The following is a 14,686-nucleotide window of genomic DNA, read 5'->3' as shown; positions in this document are numbered from 1 at the left end:
GACAAGCGGCGCGGCTCGTCGGAACTGCTGCCGCCGGGTGCCCGCTGTAAGAAACAGCCGGCACCCGACGTTGTATGGAGCGGGATCCACCCGCGATCCCGCTCCATACTACTACTTGTTCGACTTGCGAACAAAACGGACTTGCGAACGGGCTCCCGGAACGGAACCTGTTCGCAAGTCGGGGAGTAACTGTACAGTCATACACAGATACCTGTCAATCACTGATAGCTCCGCCCATTGGACTGTTCAGCTCAGGAGAAGCAGAGATATAAATGAATAAAACACAAGTTATACTGAATTGTTCCCCATAAAACTATATATCAATCTGCTCAGCTCCTCCGGCTCTACAACATGCCACCTGCAGAAAATACAACATTTTGAATGTGACAGTTTCGCTTTAAACACGATGCACCATAAGTGACAAACAGCTTGCCTTCCTATAGCCCCGTACACACTGATGCTGTAAACCTTTACAGAGCACCTCCTCCTAATGCTTCCTCCAGAGCTGTTGTTTTCAGTTCTTATCATTATCCCAAAATGAAAAAAATAAATAAATTCACGAGCAAGTGAAAACAATTATAATCATTTTAATGAGACCCAGAAATAATCTGTCTTCAGGATGTAATGTCTGAATGAATCATTCCCAATTTTAACTCGTTGTGCATTTCATGCTGTAGAAAACTTATAACTGCAGCGAAGCTCAGCATGTCAACTTGTCATATGTAGCAGAATGCGAGTTTGTCACCTGGCACTCAGTCGATGGTTCAATCCCCGCATGGTTCAGGTAGCCGGCTCAAGGTTGACTCAGCCTTCCATCCTTTTGAGGTCGGTAAAATGAGTACCCAGCTGCTGGGGGTAAAGATGACTGGGAAAGGCAATGGCAAACCACCTCACAAAAACAGTCGGCCAAGAAAATGTCACAATGTGACGTCACCCTAGGAGTCAGTCATGACTCGGTGCTTCCAATAGTAAGATTAAAAAAAGAAAAAAATTGCATCACACTCGCATAAAATTTACATTTACATGCATGTGCGATGTAAGTACAATGCCATTTTTTAACTTGCCCATAGCAAACAATGGGCAACTTTTCTGCCATCTCATAAAGGGACTTTTAAAGGGTAACTAAACTTTTTTAGAAACTTCTGACATGTCATAGTGACAAGTAGGGAACTTTTGATTGGTCTGGGTGCTGAGATCCCTGATGATCACTAAAGCAAATGGGCAGAAGCGTTCATCAGAGCGTTGTGGCCATTCAACTATTTCCGTCAGTACTCAGAGTGGTGTACATGCTCCATAGAAAGTCTATGGAGTACGTAACTATACACCACGCACAGGGACAGGTGAATGGGCACACGGCTCAGCTGAGGGCTTCTGCATGTCCGTTTTAGCAATTGGCGGGGTCTCAGGACTCAGACCCCACTGATCAAAACTTCTGACATGTCAGAAGTTTGTAAAGAAGTTAGTTACCCTCTAAATCTACAGCATGTCAATATCTGCTGCGGATATTAACCCCTTCAATGTAGAAGGTTGAAATTCACTGCATATTACACATACAGATTTTTCTGCAACGTGGCAAAACGTGCCTTTAGGTTTGCAGCGGGAAAATGGGACCTGGGGTGAGGATGTTTTATGAGGTTTTAGGTAAATCTAGTGCATTGAACTTAACTCACAGAGCTGTCACATTTGCTACATCAGCGTGCTTAACACGGGCATTGGTTATTGACCAATTAAACCGCCACCGCTGCGGACATCTATTACCTGCTTAGAATACAGTATGTGCGGTTTCCTTATTTACACTCCACAGCTTTATCGCCTATCAACAAGACGGTTATTGCCATGAATAATTTAGTATATTCAGTTGAGTTTACTCTCTAAGTGATTAAAGTTAGTGTTCGCCTGTACAAAGTGCAGGGAAGTAGAATGACATACGAGTGCAGGCGCGGGGAATAAATGTGTTTTCACTTAAAGAAGCTCTTCGCATTGGCCTGATAAAATGTGTAGGTTGGCGTTTCAAGTAGATGACAGGTCAATGAAATAACCTCCCATAGGGTGTCATTTGAGCGGACTGTCCCTAGGTGGAGCTGTTGAGTTAGATTCTCCTCATTCAGCATTTTCCGCTCTGAATCTCCATTAATGCTTACAGTATTTAGCCTCTTGTTTAAATTATTACTAATATAGTATCCATTTGCTGAGAAGGAGACTACACAGGAGAGTGATTTACCTCTCTGGATTTATTAAGAGGCTATGCACTAAATTTCTGCTTATTTTGCTGCTAACCTGATAGAATTTTATGAATGCAGCAACACAAAATCCCAGGCAGTATATTCATATAGAGAGAGGATTGTGTTCTACTTCCATTATTTTACATAAACTCTCCTATCAAAAGGAATTGAACACCTGAGCAGGAATAAAAGTAGTATTTAGTTACAGATGTTAAAAGAGTTGTACCAGTATTTTAAGTTATCTCTTGCTGATCTGTGGGGGTCTCATGGCCGAGACCCTCGCTGTTCTTGAAAAGGGGGCACCCATGTCCCGCTTTCCTGTCACTGCAGGGGTTGCTTCTCCCCCCACAATGACGTCACTCTGAATGGAGTGCTGGCTGCACATGGGTGGTCAGTGCTCCATTCGTTTTAGTGGGGCTGATGGATACCACCCGCCCAGGTATCTCAGCAGTCCAACTGAAAGTGAATAGAGTTCTGGTGCATTTGTTTCATAACTCCCATAGACATGCACATTTCTGTGCGGAATACGCAGAGAATAGAACCCATTGATTTCAATGGGTTCGCTCATCTTTCATTTTTCGAGTGCACATTTCTATTGCGCACCAAAGGGCCCCATAGAAGTCTATGCAATATGCAAGAGGATGCAAGAAAAACAGCACAAAAAAACACATCTGGGCCTCACACGGAAATCAACCTTATTCATAGCACAAACACGTTGCGTTGGTGTGCATTTGCGCGTACGCCCGTGTGAAGAAGCCTTAACTTGTATTTTATTCATCCAGATCTCTTCTCAGTCTGAGCTTAAGAGCTTGTTCAGATGAGAGGAAGCGCAAAAACAATCAAGATTTTTAGCGCAGTGAAAGTTGCACACTTATTTGCGTTTTTACTTTATATTTCGCGTTCACATTGACTCGGGACACATTCGCGCCGTGATTTTAAAGGCTGTACAACCTTGATTAGTCTTTCGTGTGTTCATTTACCTGCAAAATTGCACAAATATGCACCAATATAGAGCAGGTTGCCTTTTTTTCTGCACGCACAAAGCGAAAGTGAAGATAAACAATGGGTTCTATTCTCTGTGCATTGTGCGCCCACTAATGCGCTCGTGTGAGTAAGCCCTAAGGCCCTTTTACATGGCACAATTATCGTGCAAACTGCTCATTAGATAAAGTGGCTTACACAATACTTGTTAGGTGTAAATATGTGAAGTGTAAGATAAATCGCTAATTGGATCTTCATGCAGACCTAAAGATCATCGGTGGTTTGCTGCTGCATCGCTAATATAGCTGAGCGAGCATACTCGATAAGGCAAACTACTCGAGCGAGTAGTGCCTTATGCGAGTACCTGCCCACTCGTCTCTAAAGATTCGGGTGCCGGCGGGGGGCAGGGAGGAACGGAGGGGAGATCTCTCTCTCTCACATAAGGTGATGTCCTGGCTGGGAAGGTGTTTCCGGAAATGAGCGTAAACTTAGAGATTGAGCCCATGCCATCCATAGCGGCAGCAGGCTGTGACTGACAGCCAGCATCCCACTGCAACAGCAGTGATTGGTGGCAGCACCGATCCCTGCTGTTAACTCCTTACATGCCGCTATCATTGTTGATTCCTACATGTAAAGGATTCACCTAGGTAGGGCTCTCCTTCTGTGACTTCATTGGCCCGCTGCAATGTAAATGCTTAGGGCCAATGAGATACCATAGCAACTGGACAGCAGATAATGGCATCTGGGTCTGCTATGGCCTATGATCGCTAATATTAGTGATATAGATTATCATAGCATTCATAGCTTCACCGGTTCAAGTCTCCTACAGGGACATAATAAAATGTAGAAAAATAAATAAATAAAAATAGTAAAAAAAAAATGTCAAAAATAGTAATTAAAAAAACATTTTGCAAACGTCCCCCTCTTTGTTTATACTGGTCCAGCACTACCAATGGTATTAGGTAGTCTGATGCCAATCTTGATTCAGAACCGGTAGATGAGAGCGATAACAGAACACCACCTGCAGTTAATAGACCCCTCCAGAGCTGCGGCAGAATGGAGAGCCCCTGCAATCTCTAGCAGCCATTACTATAATGGAACATCTTGCTTTTGTGTATGTAAAGACGGAGACTGGGAAGAAGCGCTGCATCGCTAACAAGTCAGCAAGACAAAGTGCCCGGACAAACTGCAGGTCAATGAGTGCAAATACAACATTGCCAATACATGAATATTTTATCCGCAGCTGGATAGGCATGCTGGTTCTTATTCAAAACTTGCTTTTTACAGGGAATTCATGAACTCAAATCCCTTACTTAGGGGATTCTGGAGCAGAAACTTGAACGCTCATATAGAACAAGGTTTTTTTTCCTTCCTGTTGTGAGCATTACATACATAATGAAAGCCAATATCCCATATCTGCTAGCTGCATCATCATTTGTTTAGGCAGAAAATTAAAAAGAATCAATAATATGATGTATTTCATGTGACATGCAGACTATTTCCTGAAGAAAATGAATGGTTCTCCCAGCAACGTGAATCTGAAAAGTAATGTTGGAAAGAGTCATTTTGAATAATGAATGACTTTCATAGGGTAATACCAGCTAATAAGAAATGGCTGCGGTAAGCGGTATCAGCCTGTATTCTTCTGCAGGACACCTGCATATTTTATACCATTAAATGGACTCCCAATATTAATCTTGGTTGAATGGCTACCATTACGATATGCACTACTGAAAGGCAAAAGTGCAGAGTGGCATTAAGGAGTACAGGACTATGTATTGAGCATACTCCCAGGAGTCTTCCTGTAATACAACATTGTGGGGGGATTGAACACTGGGATCCACCAACACTGTCAAAAACAAGGTTCTGCCATTGATTTGGTAGAAAAAAAACAGTCATTGGCAAAAATAATGCACCAAGAAGGAGTTGTTGGGATTGGATGAAATGTTCCATATCTGAATGTAATGAGGATATATGTAAGTTATTACAATATTAAAGCATAAAGATAAGTTTATTGTGGAAAACCTTACAATTCAAAGTAGGCTGTAGTACATTGTCGGGCCACCAATAGCCAAAATACACGATGAGATACAGTTGGGTATGGAGGCATACAGGCTGCAGCACAGATGCCCACGGATGTTGCATTTGGGCCTCTAGATCTCATAGGCTGCCGAAGTTGACTGACTGGGCAAATTGATGAAGTGTGGCAACCTGATGGTGGTGTTGTGGAGAAACTCTTGCTGTATGTGGGAAAGCATTGTCCTGCTGAAAAATGCCTGTTGGAAGCCCTGCCATGAGAGGCAACACATGTGGCCGCAGGATTTTTGGCACATATTGCTGAGCTGTCATTGTCCCTCGATCACTACTAGGGGGTGACTGTCATATTTGATAGCTCCCTAGATCATCACATCCACAGCAAAAGGAGGATTAAAGCACCCACCATGAGGCCTCCAGACTGGAACTTGACCATTGCAGGCTCCCAAACAGAATCTGGACTAGTCACTAAAGACAAAACGGCTCCAGTCCGCAGCAGTCCAGGTTTCCCATTCACTACAACACTGCAAATCAAGGCAGCAGTGTTGGAGTGCTAATGGCAGGACACATAAGAGGTGCCGTGGCACCAAACTTCCTTCCGCTAAGTACCTGCAAATGGTCCAGGCAGAGACATATTTCTTTAATGAAGGTGCCACCTGTGTCTGGATGGTGGACAACAAAACTATTGGGTCTGCTTGTGCTTGTCGGTGGATTAAATGATCCTCTCTACTGGTGGTCTGCCCAAGCCAGCCGGAGCCTATTGGCATGTGTACGTGCCCCCATGTAACCACTGCTCCCAACACCTCCTAACAGGTTGGTCAGAAAAGCCTAGATGGTGGGCAATTTGTCAAAATGACCAATCTGCTGCCCTCATTCCAATGATGTGTTCCCTCTCAAAGTCTGTTAATTTGGTAAAATGCCTTTAAGTGCATCATATAGGCGTCTAGTGGTCAATAATCTCTCAACAAGAGGTACACTACACAGAAGTAGCCTCCAAGAGCCTTTTTATAAGGCAACAGGGAAAGCAATTTTACAGCCTCCGTTGACCAGATCCCATATCTAATCAGACCACAACTGTAATCATTTACATATCTGCATGACACATAACTAACTGCATGCCACGTTTTGCAGCAATCTGATATTTCTGTCTGGGTGCAGTTTTTTTAGTCAATGATTGTGTTAGTAGTAAAACATGTGATCACCTTTCCTTTAAATCAGTGCTTGGGCTATTTATGTGTATGGGGTTGTTTATTGAGGGCAAGCACATGGATCTCTGCAAGCCATATTCAGATGAATGGGACAGTCACGGATATTCCGGTAGCGAATCTGCAGCATGTGAAATCATCCTGACGGGATCCATAAACATGTGTGTACAGCAGGCAGTTATCTAAGGTGTATGGGCACCTTAATAATACAGGTGATGCCATTACATATGTAAAAAAGTCATGGTATATGCTGTATACACACTGAACGATCACTGCATTACTAACACCTACTTAGTAGTGGGTTGTTCCACCTGTTTGGGCAATCACAGCTTTCAGACATTGGGGAACAGATTTCATAAGGTGGCAAACATCCATTTATACTCAACTCGACCAATGCCCGCCACTTTGGTGTCATTAGATTTGTTGCATCCTCACCACTGCCATAAAATCATAAAATTTGAGTTCCATACATTGAGTGACCTGTCAGGCAAAGCCAAAGTCCTTTTGTTAAGTCTAGCGGCGTTGTTGTGCTTCAGCCAACAGCATCGCTAGTCAGGGCTGCATTTGATCCCTGTTGTATGAAGAATGTATGTAGCAGAGCTGTATGTGATGTACATGTAGCAGTTCTGTGTGTGTGTGTGTGACTTTCATGTAGCAGAAATGTGTGTGTGACGTGCATGTAGCAGAGCTGTGTGGTGCATTGTTCCACCAGAAACACTGGTGCTATATAATTTTCTAATAATTACTATATATATATATATATATATATATATATATATATATATATATATATATTTTAGAGAGCCTCATTTTTTATTACCGGTAGCTCTATGGGCAGCACTAATTTTTTATGATCAAGCTTTTCTGTCTGAGAATTGTTAATGGTCCTCAAGATATTTCTCTATTGTTTACTGTAAAATAAAGGACATATTTGCTATTCATTCACCAGACACAAAGCATTGAAGTGTTACTTTTCACTAAATCAACAAATGTGATGCAATATTCTAGCAGCATTATGCAAAAACTAAAATAAACAATACTAGAAAAAAACAAAAAAGGAATCTCTCCCACCTCCCAAATTTTACTTATCTAGGATAATTGAGACCACATTGGTCTTGGGTCAAAGTTTTTTCTTATTAGGACACCCTAGAGCCTGTATAAAGTTGGCTCAGAATTCTGTATAAAGAACTAACTAATAAACTAATTTTTACTTTTTTGAGTTCCCATGGGAGACTTGAACTTGCAATCATTTGATTGTTTGATCGCTCAGAGTATAATGCAATAGCATAGTATTGAACTACACTCTTGTTCCGACGGTTCTGGAATTGCTGCCTTGCTGATAAGTCTGGTGCTGGTTTTGGATATGTTTCTACATCTTCCAGCACGTCCTGGTTGGACGTAACAGCTGTGTTATGACAGGCAGTCTATCAAGCCACACAATATGTATCAGCCATGACAGAAGGTTACCGTGACAGCTTCAGAAGGCCCCAGGCTGCCATGGTATCCAAACATCACCTCACAATCCCATCGCAGGAGGCTTTTTCAGTACCATTGAATACAGATTGGGGTATTTAAATGCAGTTGTCAGAACGGACAACAAAAGTTTAAGGGATAACAGCCAGAATCATCATAAATGCTGATTGCGGCTGTTGTGGACAGGTGTCAACTGTCAAAGACAGCTGGCACTTGCATCGTATGGAGCTAGATTGGCTCTCGATGGCGCTTCATACAAACCCTAGGATGTAATTGTACGTCCTGTGGCATTAAGGGGTTAATTAAAGGGTTTACTAGAACTCAGACATTGATGACCTATCCTTAGCATAGCTCATCAGTATAAGATCATGGTGGGTCTGAGTGCAATCAGCTGTTTTAAAAGGCCGTGGTTCTCAAATGATTGCTGCACCTCTTCATTGGCCTGTGAAATCATGTCCATCAGTCACATGGCCTTTATGTAGCCCAATCCCATTCAAGTCAGTGTTGACTACCCTTCAGAGAGCTTCCCAACAATCTGATATTGATGATCTGTTCTAACGGTAGGTCATCAATATCTGAGGCCCAGAAAACCCCTTTAATATTATGGAATCTCTTTGAGGGACATTATTGTGTATAGAAACTATGGTTGGTCAGGAAGATAAAAATGTGATGAACCTGTGATATTTCCACATCATTGAACCTTGCTTACATGAGCTTTTATGGGTAGGAAATCATGTTTTTGCTAATATGTAAGCACACAACTTCTATAATGCTTGGACAGATCAGTGGAAAAAAGACCCAGCTGCCAAAGGACACAATGGCTGATACTGTCAGAGCTGATACTGGCATGGATATCACACAACTGAAAGAAGCAGTGCAAAACCGAAAAAAATGGGAGGAGCTCACCTTTAGGGTCAGCCACGGAGGAGGATCACCATTTCCCGAAGTGATGCAAGGCAATTTTGATATAAAAATACCTCGCTTTTGCGGGAAAATTGCATGTTGGCAAACGTGAGCCAAAACCTGGAGTGGAGAGTATAAGTATAATGGAAAGATTTACATGTCTTCCATATTTTGGACCCATTCCTGGTTTTGGCTCACTAAAAACTGTACATAAAAACTGTCGTGTGAAAGTGCCCTTAGTCCAGCATAAAATCAAATGAGCAAGATTTCAGTTTCAGTGGGAATCCACGTTAGAATTGATATCCGTGCGGATATTAGGGTGTTCGGGATGTTCATTATTCGTAACGAACACCATGCGGTGTTCCGGTTACTTTCACTTCCTTCCCTGAGACGTTAGCGCGCTTTTCTGGCCAATTGAAAGACAGGGAAGGCATTACAACTTCCCCCTGTGACGTTCAAGCCCTATACCACCCCCCTGCAGTGAGTGGCTGGGAAGATCAGATGTCACCCGAATATAAAAGTCGGCCCCTCCCGCGGCTCGCCTCAGATGCCTTGTGAGTTAGATGAGGGACAGTGCTGCTGGTACCGGAGCTGCTGTAGGGAGAGAAATAGCAGTTAGTGTAGGCTTCAAGAACCCCAAAGGTCCTTATTAGGGCCAGTAATACCTGTGTGTTGGCTGCTGTTAGCAGTGCCTTTTTTTTTTTCTTCTCAAAATCGCCTCTGCAGAGCGTTGCACCCGGCATTAGGGACAGAAGTGTTGGATAGGCAGGGAGAGTGTTAGGAGTGAGTGTAGCCTTCAAGAACCTCAACGGTCCTTTCTAGGGCCATATTTAACCGTGTGCAGTACTGTGCTGGCTGCTGTTAGCTGTGCTGCATTTTTTTTTCTTCTCAAAATCGCCTCTGCAGAGCATTGCACCCTCCATTGATACTGCAGGGAAAGAATTGTGTAGGCAGGGCCACAACACAGTTATTATTCATTGGATATACGCAGTGGGTCCTTTTGGTGTAAAAAAAGGGAAACAAAATCTATTTGTCCTGCCTCTGTCCTTCCTAAGGGCTGTGGACACGTGTGAGCTGCGTGTACAACGTTAAAAAATCAGACGCACCCAGCTACGGTTTACTGCTGGCTTCGCCATTTGCTTTCCTTAATTGGGAAAAAAATACCTGCTCTGCCAGAGTTAATAACTCTGCTACCCTCAAGTTCTGTGACACATTAGCAGGGACACAGCACAGTTATTAAACTTAGATTATTCATTCAATAGAGGCAGTGGGGCCTTTCGTTTTCAAAAAAGGGAAAAAATTATATTTGGCCTGCAGTCTTGCGCCAATTTATTTCCTGCCTGTGAAATCAAATCACTGGTAATACAGCATGCTGAGGGGTAGGGGTAGGCCTAGAGGACGTGGACGCGGCCAAGTACGCGGAGGGCCAAGTCAGGGCGTGGGCACAGGCCGAGCTCCTGATCCAGGTGTGTCGCAGCCGACTGCTGCGCGATTAGGAGAGAGGCACGTTTCTGGCGTCCCCACATTCATTGCCCAATTAATGGGTCCACGCGGGAGACGGTTATTAGAAAATGAGCAGTGTGAGCAGGTCCTGTCCTGGATGGCAGAAAGTGCTTCGAGCAACCTATCGTCCACCCGCAGTTCTGCGCCGTCCACTGCTGCAAATCAGAATCCTCTGTCTGCTGCTCCTCCTTCCTCCCAGCCTCCTCACTCCACTACAATGACACCTGCTCAGGAGCGGGAACACTCCCAGGAACTGTTCTCGGGCCCCTGCTTAGATTGGGCAGGAGTGGTTCCTCTCCCACCAGAGGAGTTTATCGTCACTGATGCCCAACCATTCGAAAGTTCCCGGGGTCCGGGGGAAGAGGCTGGGGACTTCCGCCAACTGTCTCAAGAACTTTCTGTGTGTGAGGAGGACGATGACGATGAGACACAGTTGTCTTGCAGTGAGGTAGTAGTAAGGGCAGTAAGTCCGAGGGAGCAGCGCACAGAGGATTCGGAGGAAGAGCAGCAGGACGATGAGGTGACTGACCCCACCTGGTGTGCAATGCCTACACAGGACAGGTCTTCAGAGGGGGAGGCACGGGCAGCAGCAGGGCAGGTTGCAAGAGGCAGTGCGGTGGCCAGGGGTAGAGGCAGGGCCAGACCGAATAATCCACCAACTGTTTCCCAAAGCGCACCCTCGCGCCATGCCACCCTGCAGAGGCCGAGGTGCTCTAAGGTCTGGCAGTTTTTCACAGAGACGCCTGACGACCGACGAACAGTGGTGTGTAACCTTTGTCGCGCAAAGCTCAGCCGGGGAGCCAACACCAACAGCCTCACCACCACCAGCATGCGCAGACATATGATGGCCAAGCACCCCACAAGGTGGGACGAAGGCCGTTCACCGCCTCCGGTTTGCACCCCTGCCTCTCCCCCTGTTCCCCAACCTGCCACTGAGATGCAACCCCCCTCTCAGGACACAGGCACTACCGCCTCATGGCCTGCACCCACACCCTCACCTCCGCTGTCCTCGGCCCCATCCACCAGTGTAGTTCAGCGCACCGTCCAGCCGTCGCTTGCGCAACTGTTGGAGCGCAAGCGCAAGTACGCCGCCACGCACCCGCACGCTCAAACGTTAACCGTCCGCATAGCAAAATTCATCAGCCTTCAGATGCTGCCGTATAGGGTTGTGGAAATGGAGTCCTTCAAAAGTATCATAGAGGCGGCGGCCCCGCGCTACTCAGTTCCCAGTCGCCACTACTTTTCCCGATGTGCCGTCCCAGCCCTGCACGACCACGTCTCCCGCAACATTGTACGCTCCCTCACCAACGCGGTTACTGCCACGGTCCACTTAACAACGGACACGTGGACAAGCACAGGCGGGCAGGGCCACTACATCTCCCTGACGGCACATTGGGTGAATTTAGTGGAGGCTGGGACAGAGTCAGAGCCTGGGACCGCTCACGTCCTACCCACCCCCAGAATTGCGGGCCCCAGCTCGGTGGTGGTATCTGCGGAGGTGTATGCTTCCTCCACTAAAGCACCCTCCTCCTCCTCCTCCTCCTCCGCAACCTCTGTCTCGCAATCAAGATGTGTTAGCAGCAGCATGCCGCCAGCAGTCGGTGTCGCGCGGTGTGGCAGCACAGCGGTGGGCAAGCGTCAGCAGGCCGTGCTGAAACTACTCAGCTTAGGAGATAAGAGGCACACGGCCCACGAACTGCTGCAGGGTCTGACACAGCAGACCGACCGCTGGCTTGCGCCGCTGAGCCTCCAACTGGGCATGGTCGTGTGTGACAACGGCCGTAACCTGGTGGCGGCTCTGCAGCTCGGCAGCCTCACGCACGTGCCATGCCTGGCCCACGTCTTTAATTTGGTGGTTCAGCGCTTTCTGAAAAGCTACCCACACTTGTCAGACCTGCTCGTAAAGGCGCGCTGGCTCTGCGCACATTTCCGCAAGTCCCACACGGACGCTGCCACCCTGCGCACTTTGCAACATCGCTTTAAGCTGCCAGTGCACCGACTGCTGTGCGACGTGCCCACACGGTGGAACTCTACGCTCCACATGTTGGCCAGGCTCTATGAGCAGCATAGAGCTATAGTCGAATTCCAACTCCAACATGGGCGGCGCAGTGGGAGTCAGCCTCCTCAATTCTTTTCAGAAGAGTGGGCCTGGTTGGCAGACATCTGCCAGGTCCTTGGTAATTTTGAGGAGTCTACCCAGGCGGTGAGCGGCGATGCTGCAATCATTAGCGTCACCATTCCTCTGCTATGCATCTTGAGAAATTCCCTGCATAGCATAAAGGCAGTTGCTTTGCGCTCGGAAACGGGGGCGGTGGAAGACAGTATGTCGCTGGATAGCCAGAGCACCCTCCTGTCTATTTCTCAGCACGTACAGGAGGAGGAGGAGGAGCATGAGGAGGATGAGGAGGAGGGGGAAGAGACAGCTTGGCCCGCTGCTGACGGTACACCGGCTGATTGCCTGTCATCCTTTCAGCGTGTATGGCCTGAGGAGGAGGAGGAGGAGGAGGAGGATCCTGAAAGTGATATTCCTAGTGAAGACAGCCATGTGTTGCGTACAGGTACCCTGGCACACATGGCTGACTTCATGTTAGGATGCCTTTCTCGTGACCCTCGCGTTGCACGCATTCTGGCCACAACGGATTACTGGGTGAACACACTGCTCGACCCACGCTATAAGGAGAACCTGCCCACTCTCATTCCCGAAGAGGAAAGGGGTTCGAGAGTGTTGCTATACCACAGGACCCTTGCGGACAAGCTGATGGTAAAATTCCCAGCCGACAGCGCTAGTGGCAGAAGGCGCAGTACCGAGGGCAAGGTAGCAGGGGAGGTGCGGAGATCGAGCAGCATGTACATCCCAGGCAGTGCAACAGTCTTTAAGGGCCTGGACAGCTTTATGGCTCCCCACCAAGACTGTGTCACCGCTCCCCAGTCAAGGCTGAGTCAGCGGGAGCACTGTAAAAGGATGGTGAGGGAGTACGTAGCCGATCGCACGACCGTCCTCCGTGACGCCTCTGCCACCTACAACTACTGGGTGTCGAAGCTGGACATGTGGCCTGAACTCGCGCTGTATGCCCTGGAGGTGCTTGCTTGTCCTGCAGCTAGCGTCTTGTCGGAGAGGGTGTTTAGTGCGGCTGGGGGAATCATCACAGATAAGCGTAGCCGCTTGTCAACCGACAGTGACGACAGGCTAACACTCATCAAGATGAACAAAGCCTGGATTTCCCCAGACTTCTCTTCTCCACCAGCGGTCAGCAAGGATACGTAAGCAATACGTAGGCTGCACCCGCGGATGGAAGCTACGTTCTCTCTCACCATCCAAAACGGGGACATTTCTGCTTCATCAATCTGTGTCTAATATTCCTCCTCCTCCTCCTGCTCCTCCTCCTGAAACCTCACGTAATCACGCTGAACGGGCAATTTTTCTTAGGGCCACAAGACTCACTCAAATAATTTTTCTGAACAATTTTTAAAAGTTTCAATGCGCTGAAAAGCGTTGGAACTTTAACTTGAACCAATTTTTCGTTACACTGGGCTGCCTCCAGGCCTAGTTACCACTTAAGCCACATTAACCAAAGCGATTAATGGGTTTCACCTGCCCTCTTGGCTGGCCATGGCCAATTTTTTGGATGTACATTAGTACTGTTGATACAGCAATTTTTGTGGGCCCTCGCCTACAGTGTAATCAAATGAAGTTTTAGCCCACCTGCATTACAGCTGACGTTACCTCAGCTGTGTTGGGCAATGCAATGGGATATTTCTATGTACCGCCGGTGGCTTCCTGGCACCCACCTATGCTGTAGGTGCACACAGAGTTTTTACTACATCTGTACACTTGAAAAGAACCCCAGTCTGACTGGGGCACGCAGTGTGGGCCGAAGCCCACCTGCATTAAGCACGACATTACTACCTCAGCTGTGTTGGGCAATGCAATGGGATATTTCTATGTACCGCCGGTGGCTTCCTGGCACCCACCCATGCTGTAGGTGCACACGGAGTTTTTACTACATCTGTACACTTGAAAAGAACCCCAGTCTGACTGGGGCATGCAGTGTGGGCCGAAGCCCACCTGCATTAAGCACGACATTACTACCTCAGCTGTGTTGGGCAATGCAATGGGATATTTTTGTGTACCGCCGGTGGGTTCCAGGGAGCCACCCATGCTGTGGGTCCACAGGGACTTCACAATAGGGAGTTGTACCTGCCTGTGTCTATGAATTAAAAACCGCGGTCTGACTGGGGCATGCAGACACCTTGACAGAATGAATAGTGTGTGGCACATAGGTTCCCCATTGCTATGCCCACATGTGCAGCTCCTGATGGCGGTGGCACAGGATTCTATTTCTCATTGCTTCTGTACAGCATTGT

Source organism: Eleutherodactylus coqui, chromosome 7, assembly GCF_035609145.1.
Source record: "Eleutherodactylus coqui strain aEleCoq1 chromosome 7, aEleCoq1.hap1, whole genome shotgun sequence".
NCBI lineage: Eukaryota > Metazoa > Chordata > Amphibia > Anura > Eleutherodactylidae > Eleutherodactylus > Eleutherodactylus coqui.
The sequence above is the reverse complement of the archived record's forward strand: the minus strand, read 5'-3'. Positions refer to the sequence as shown.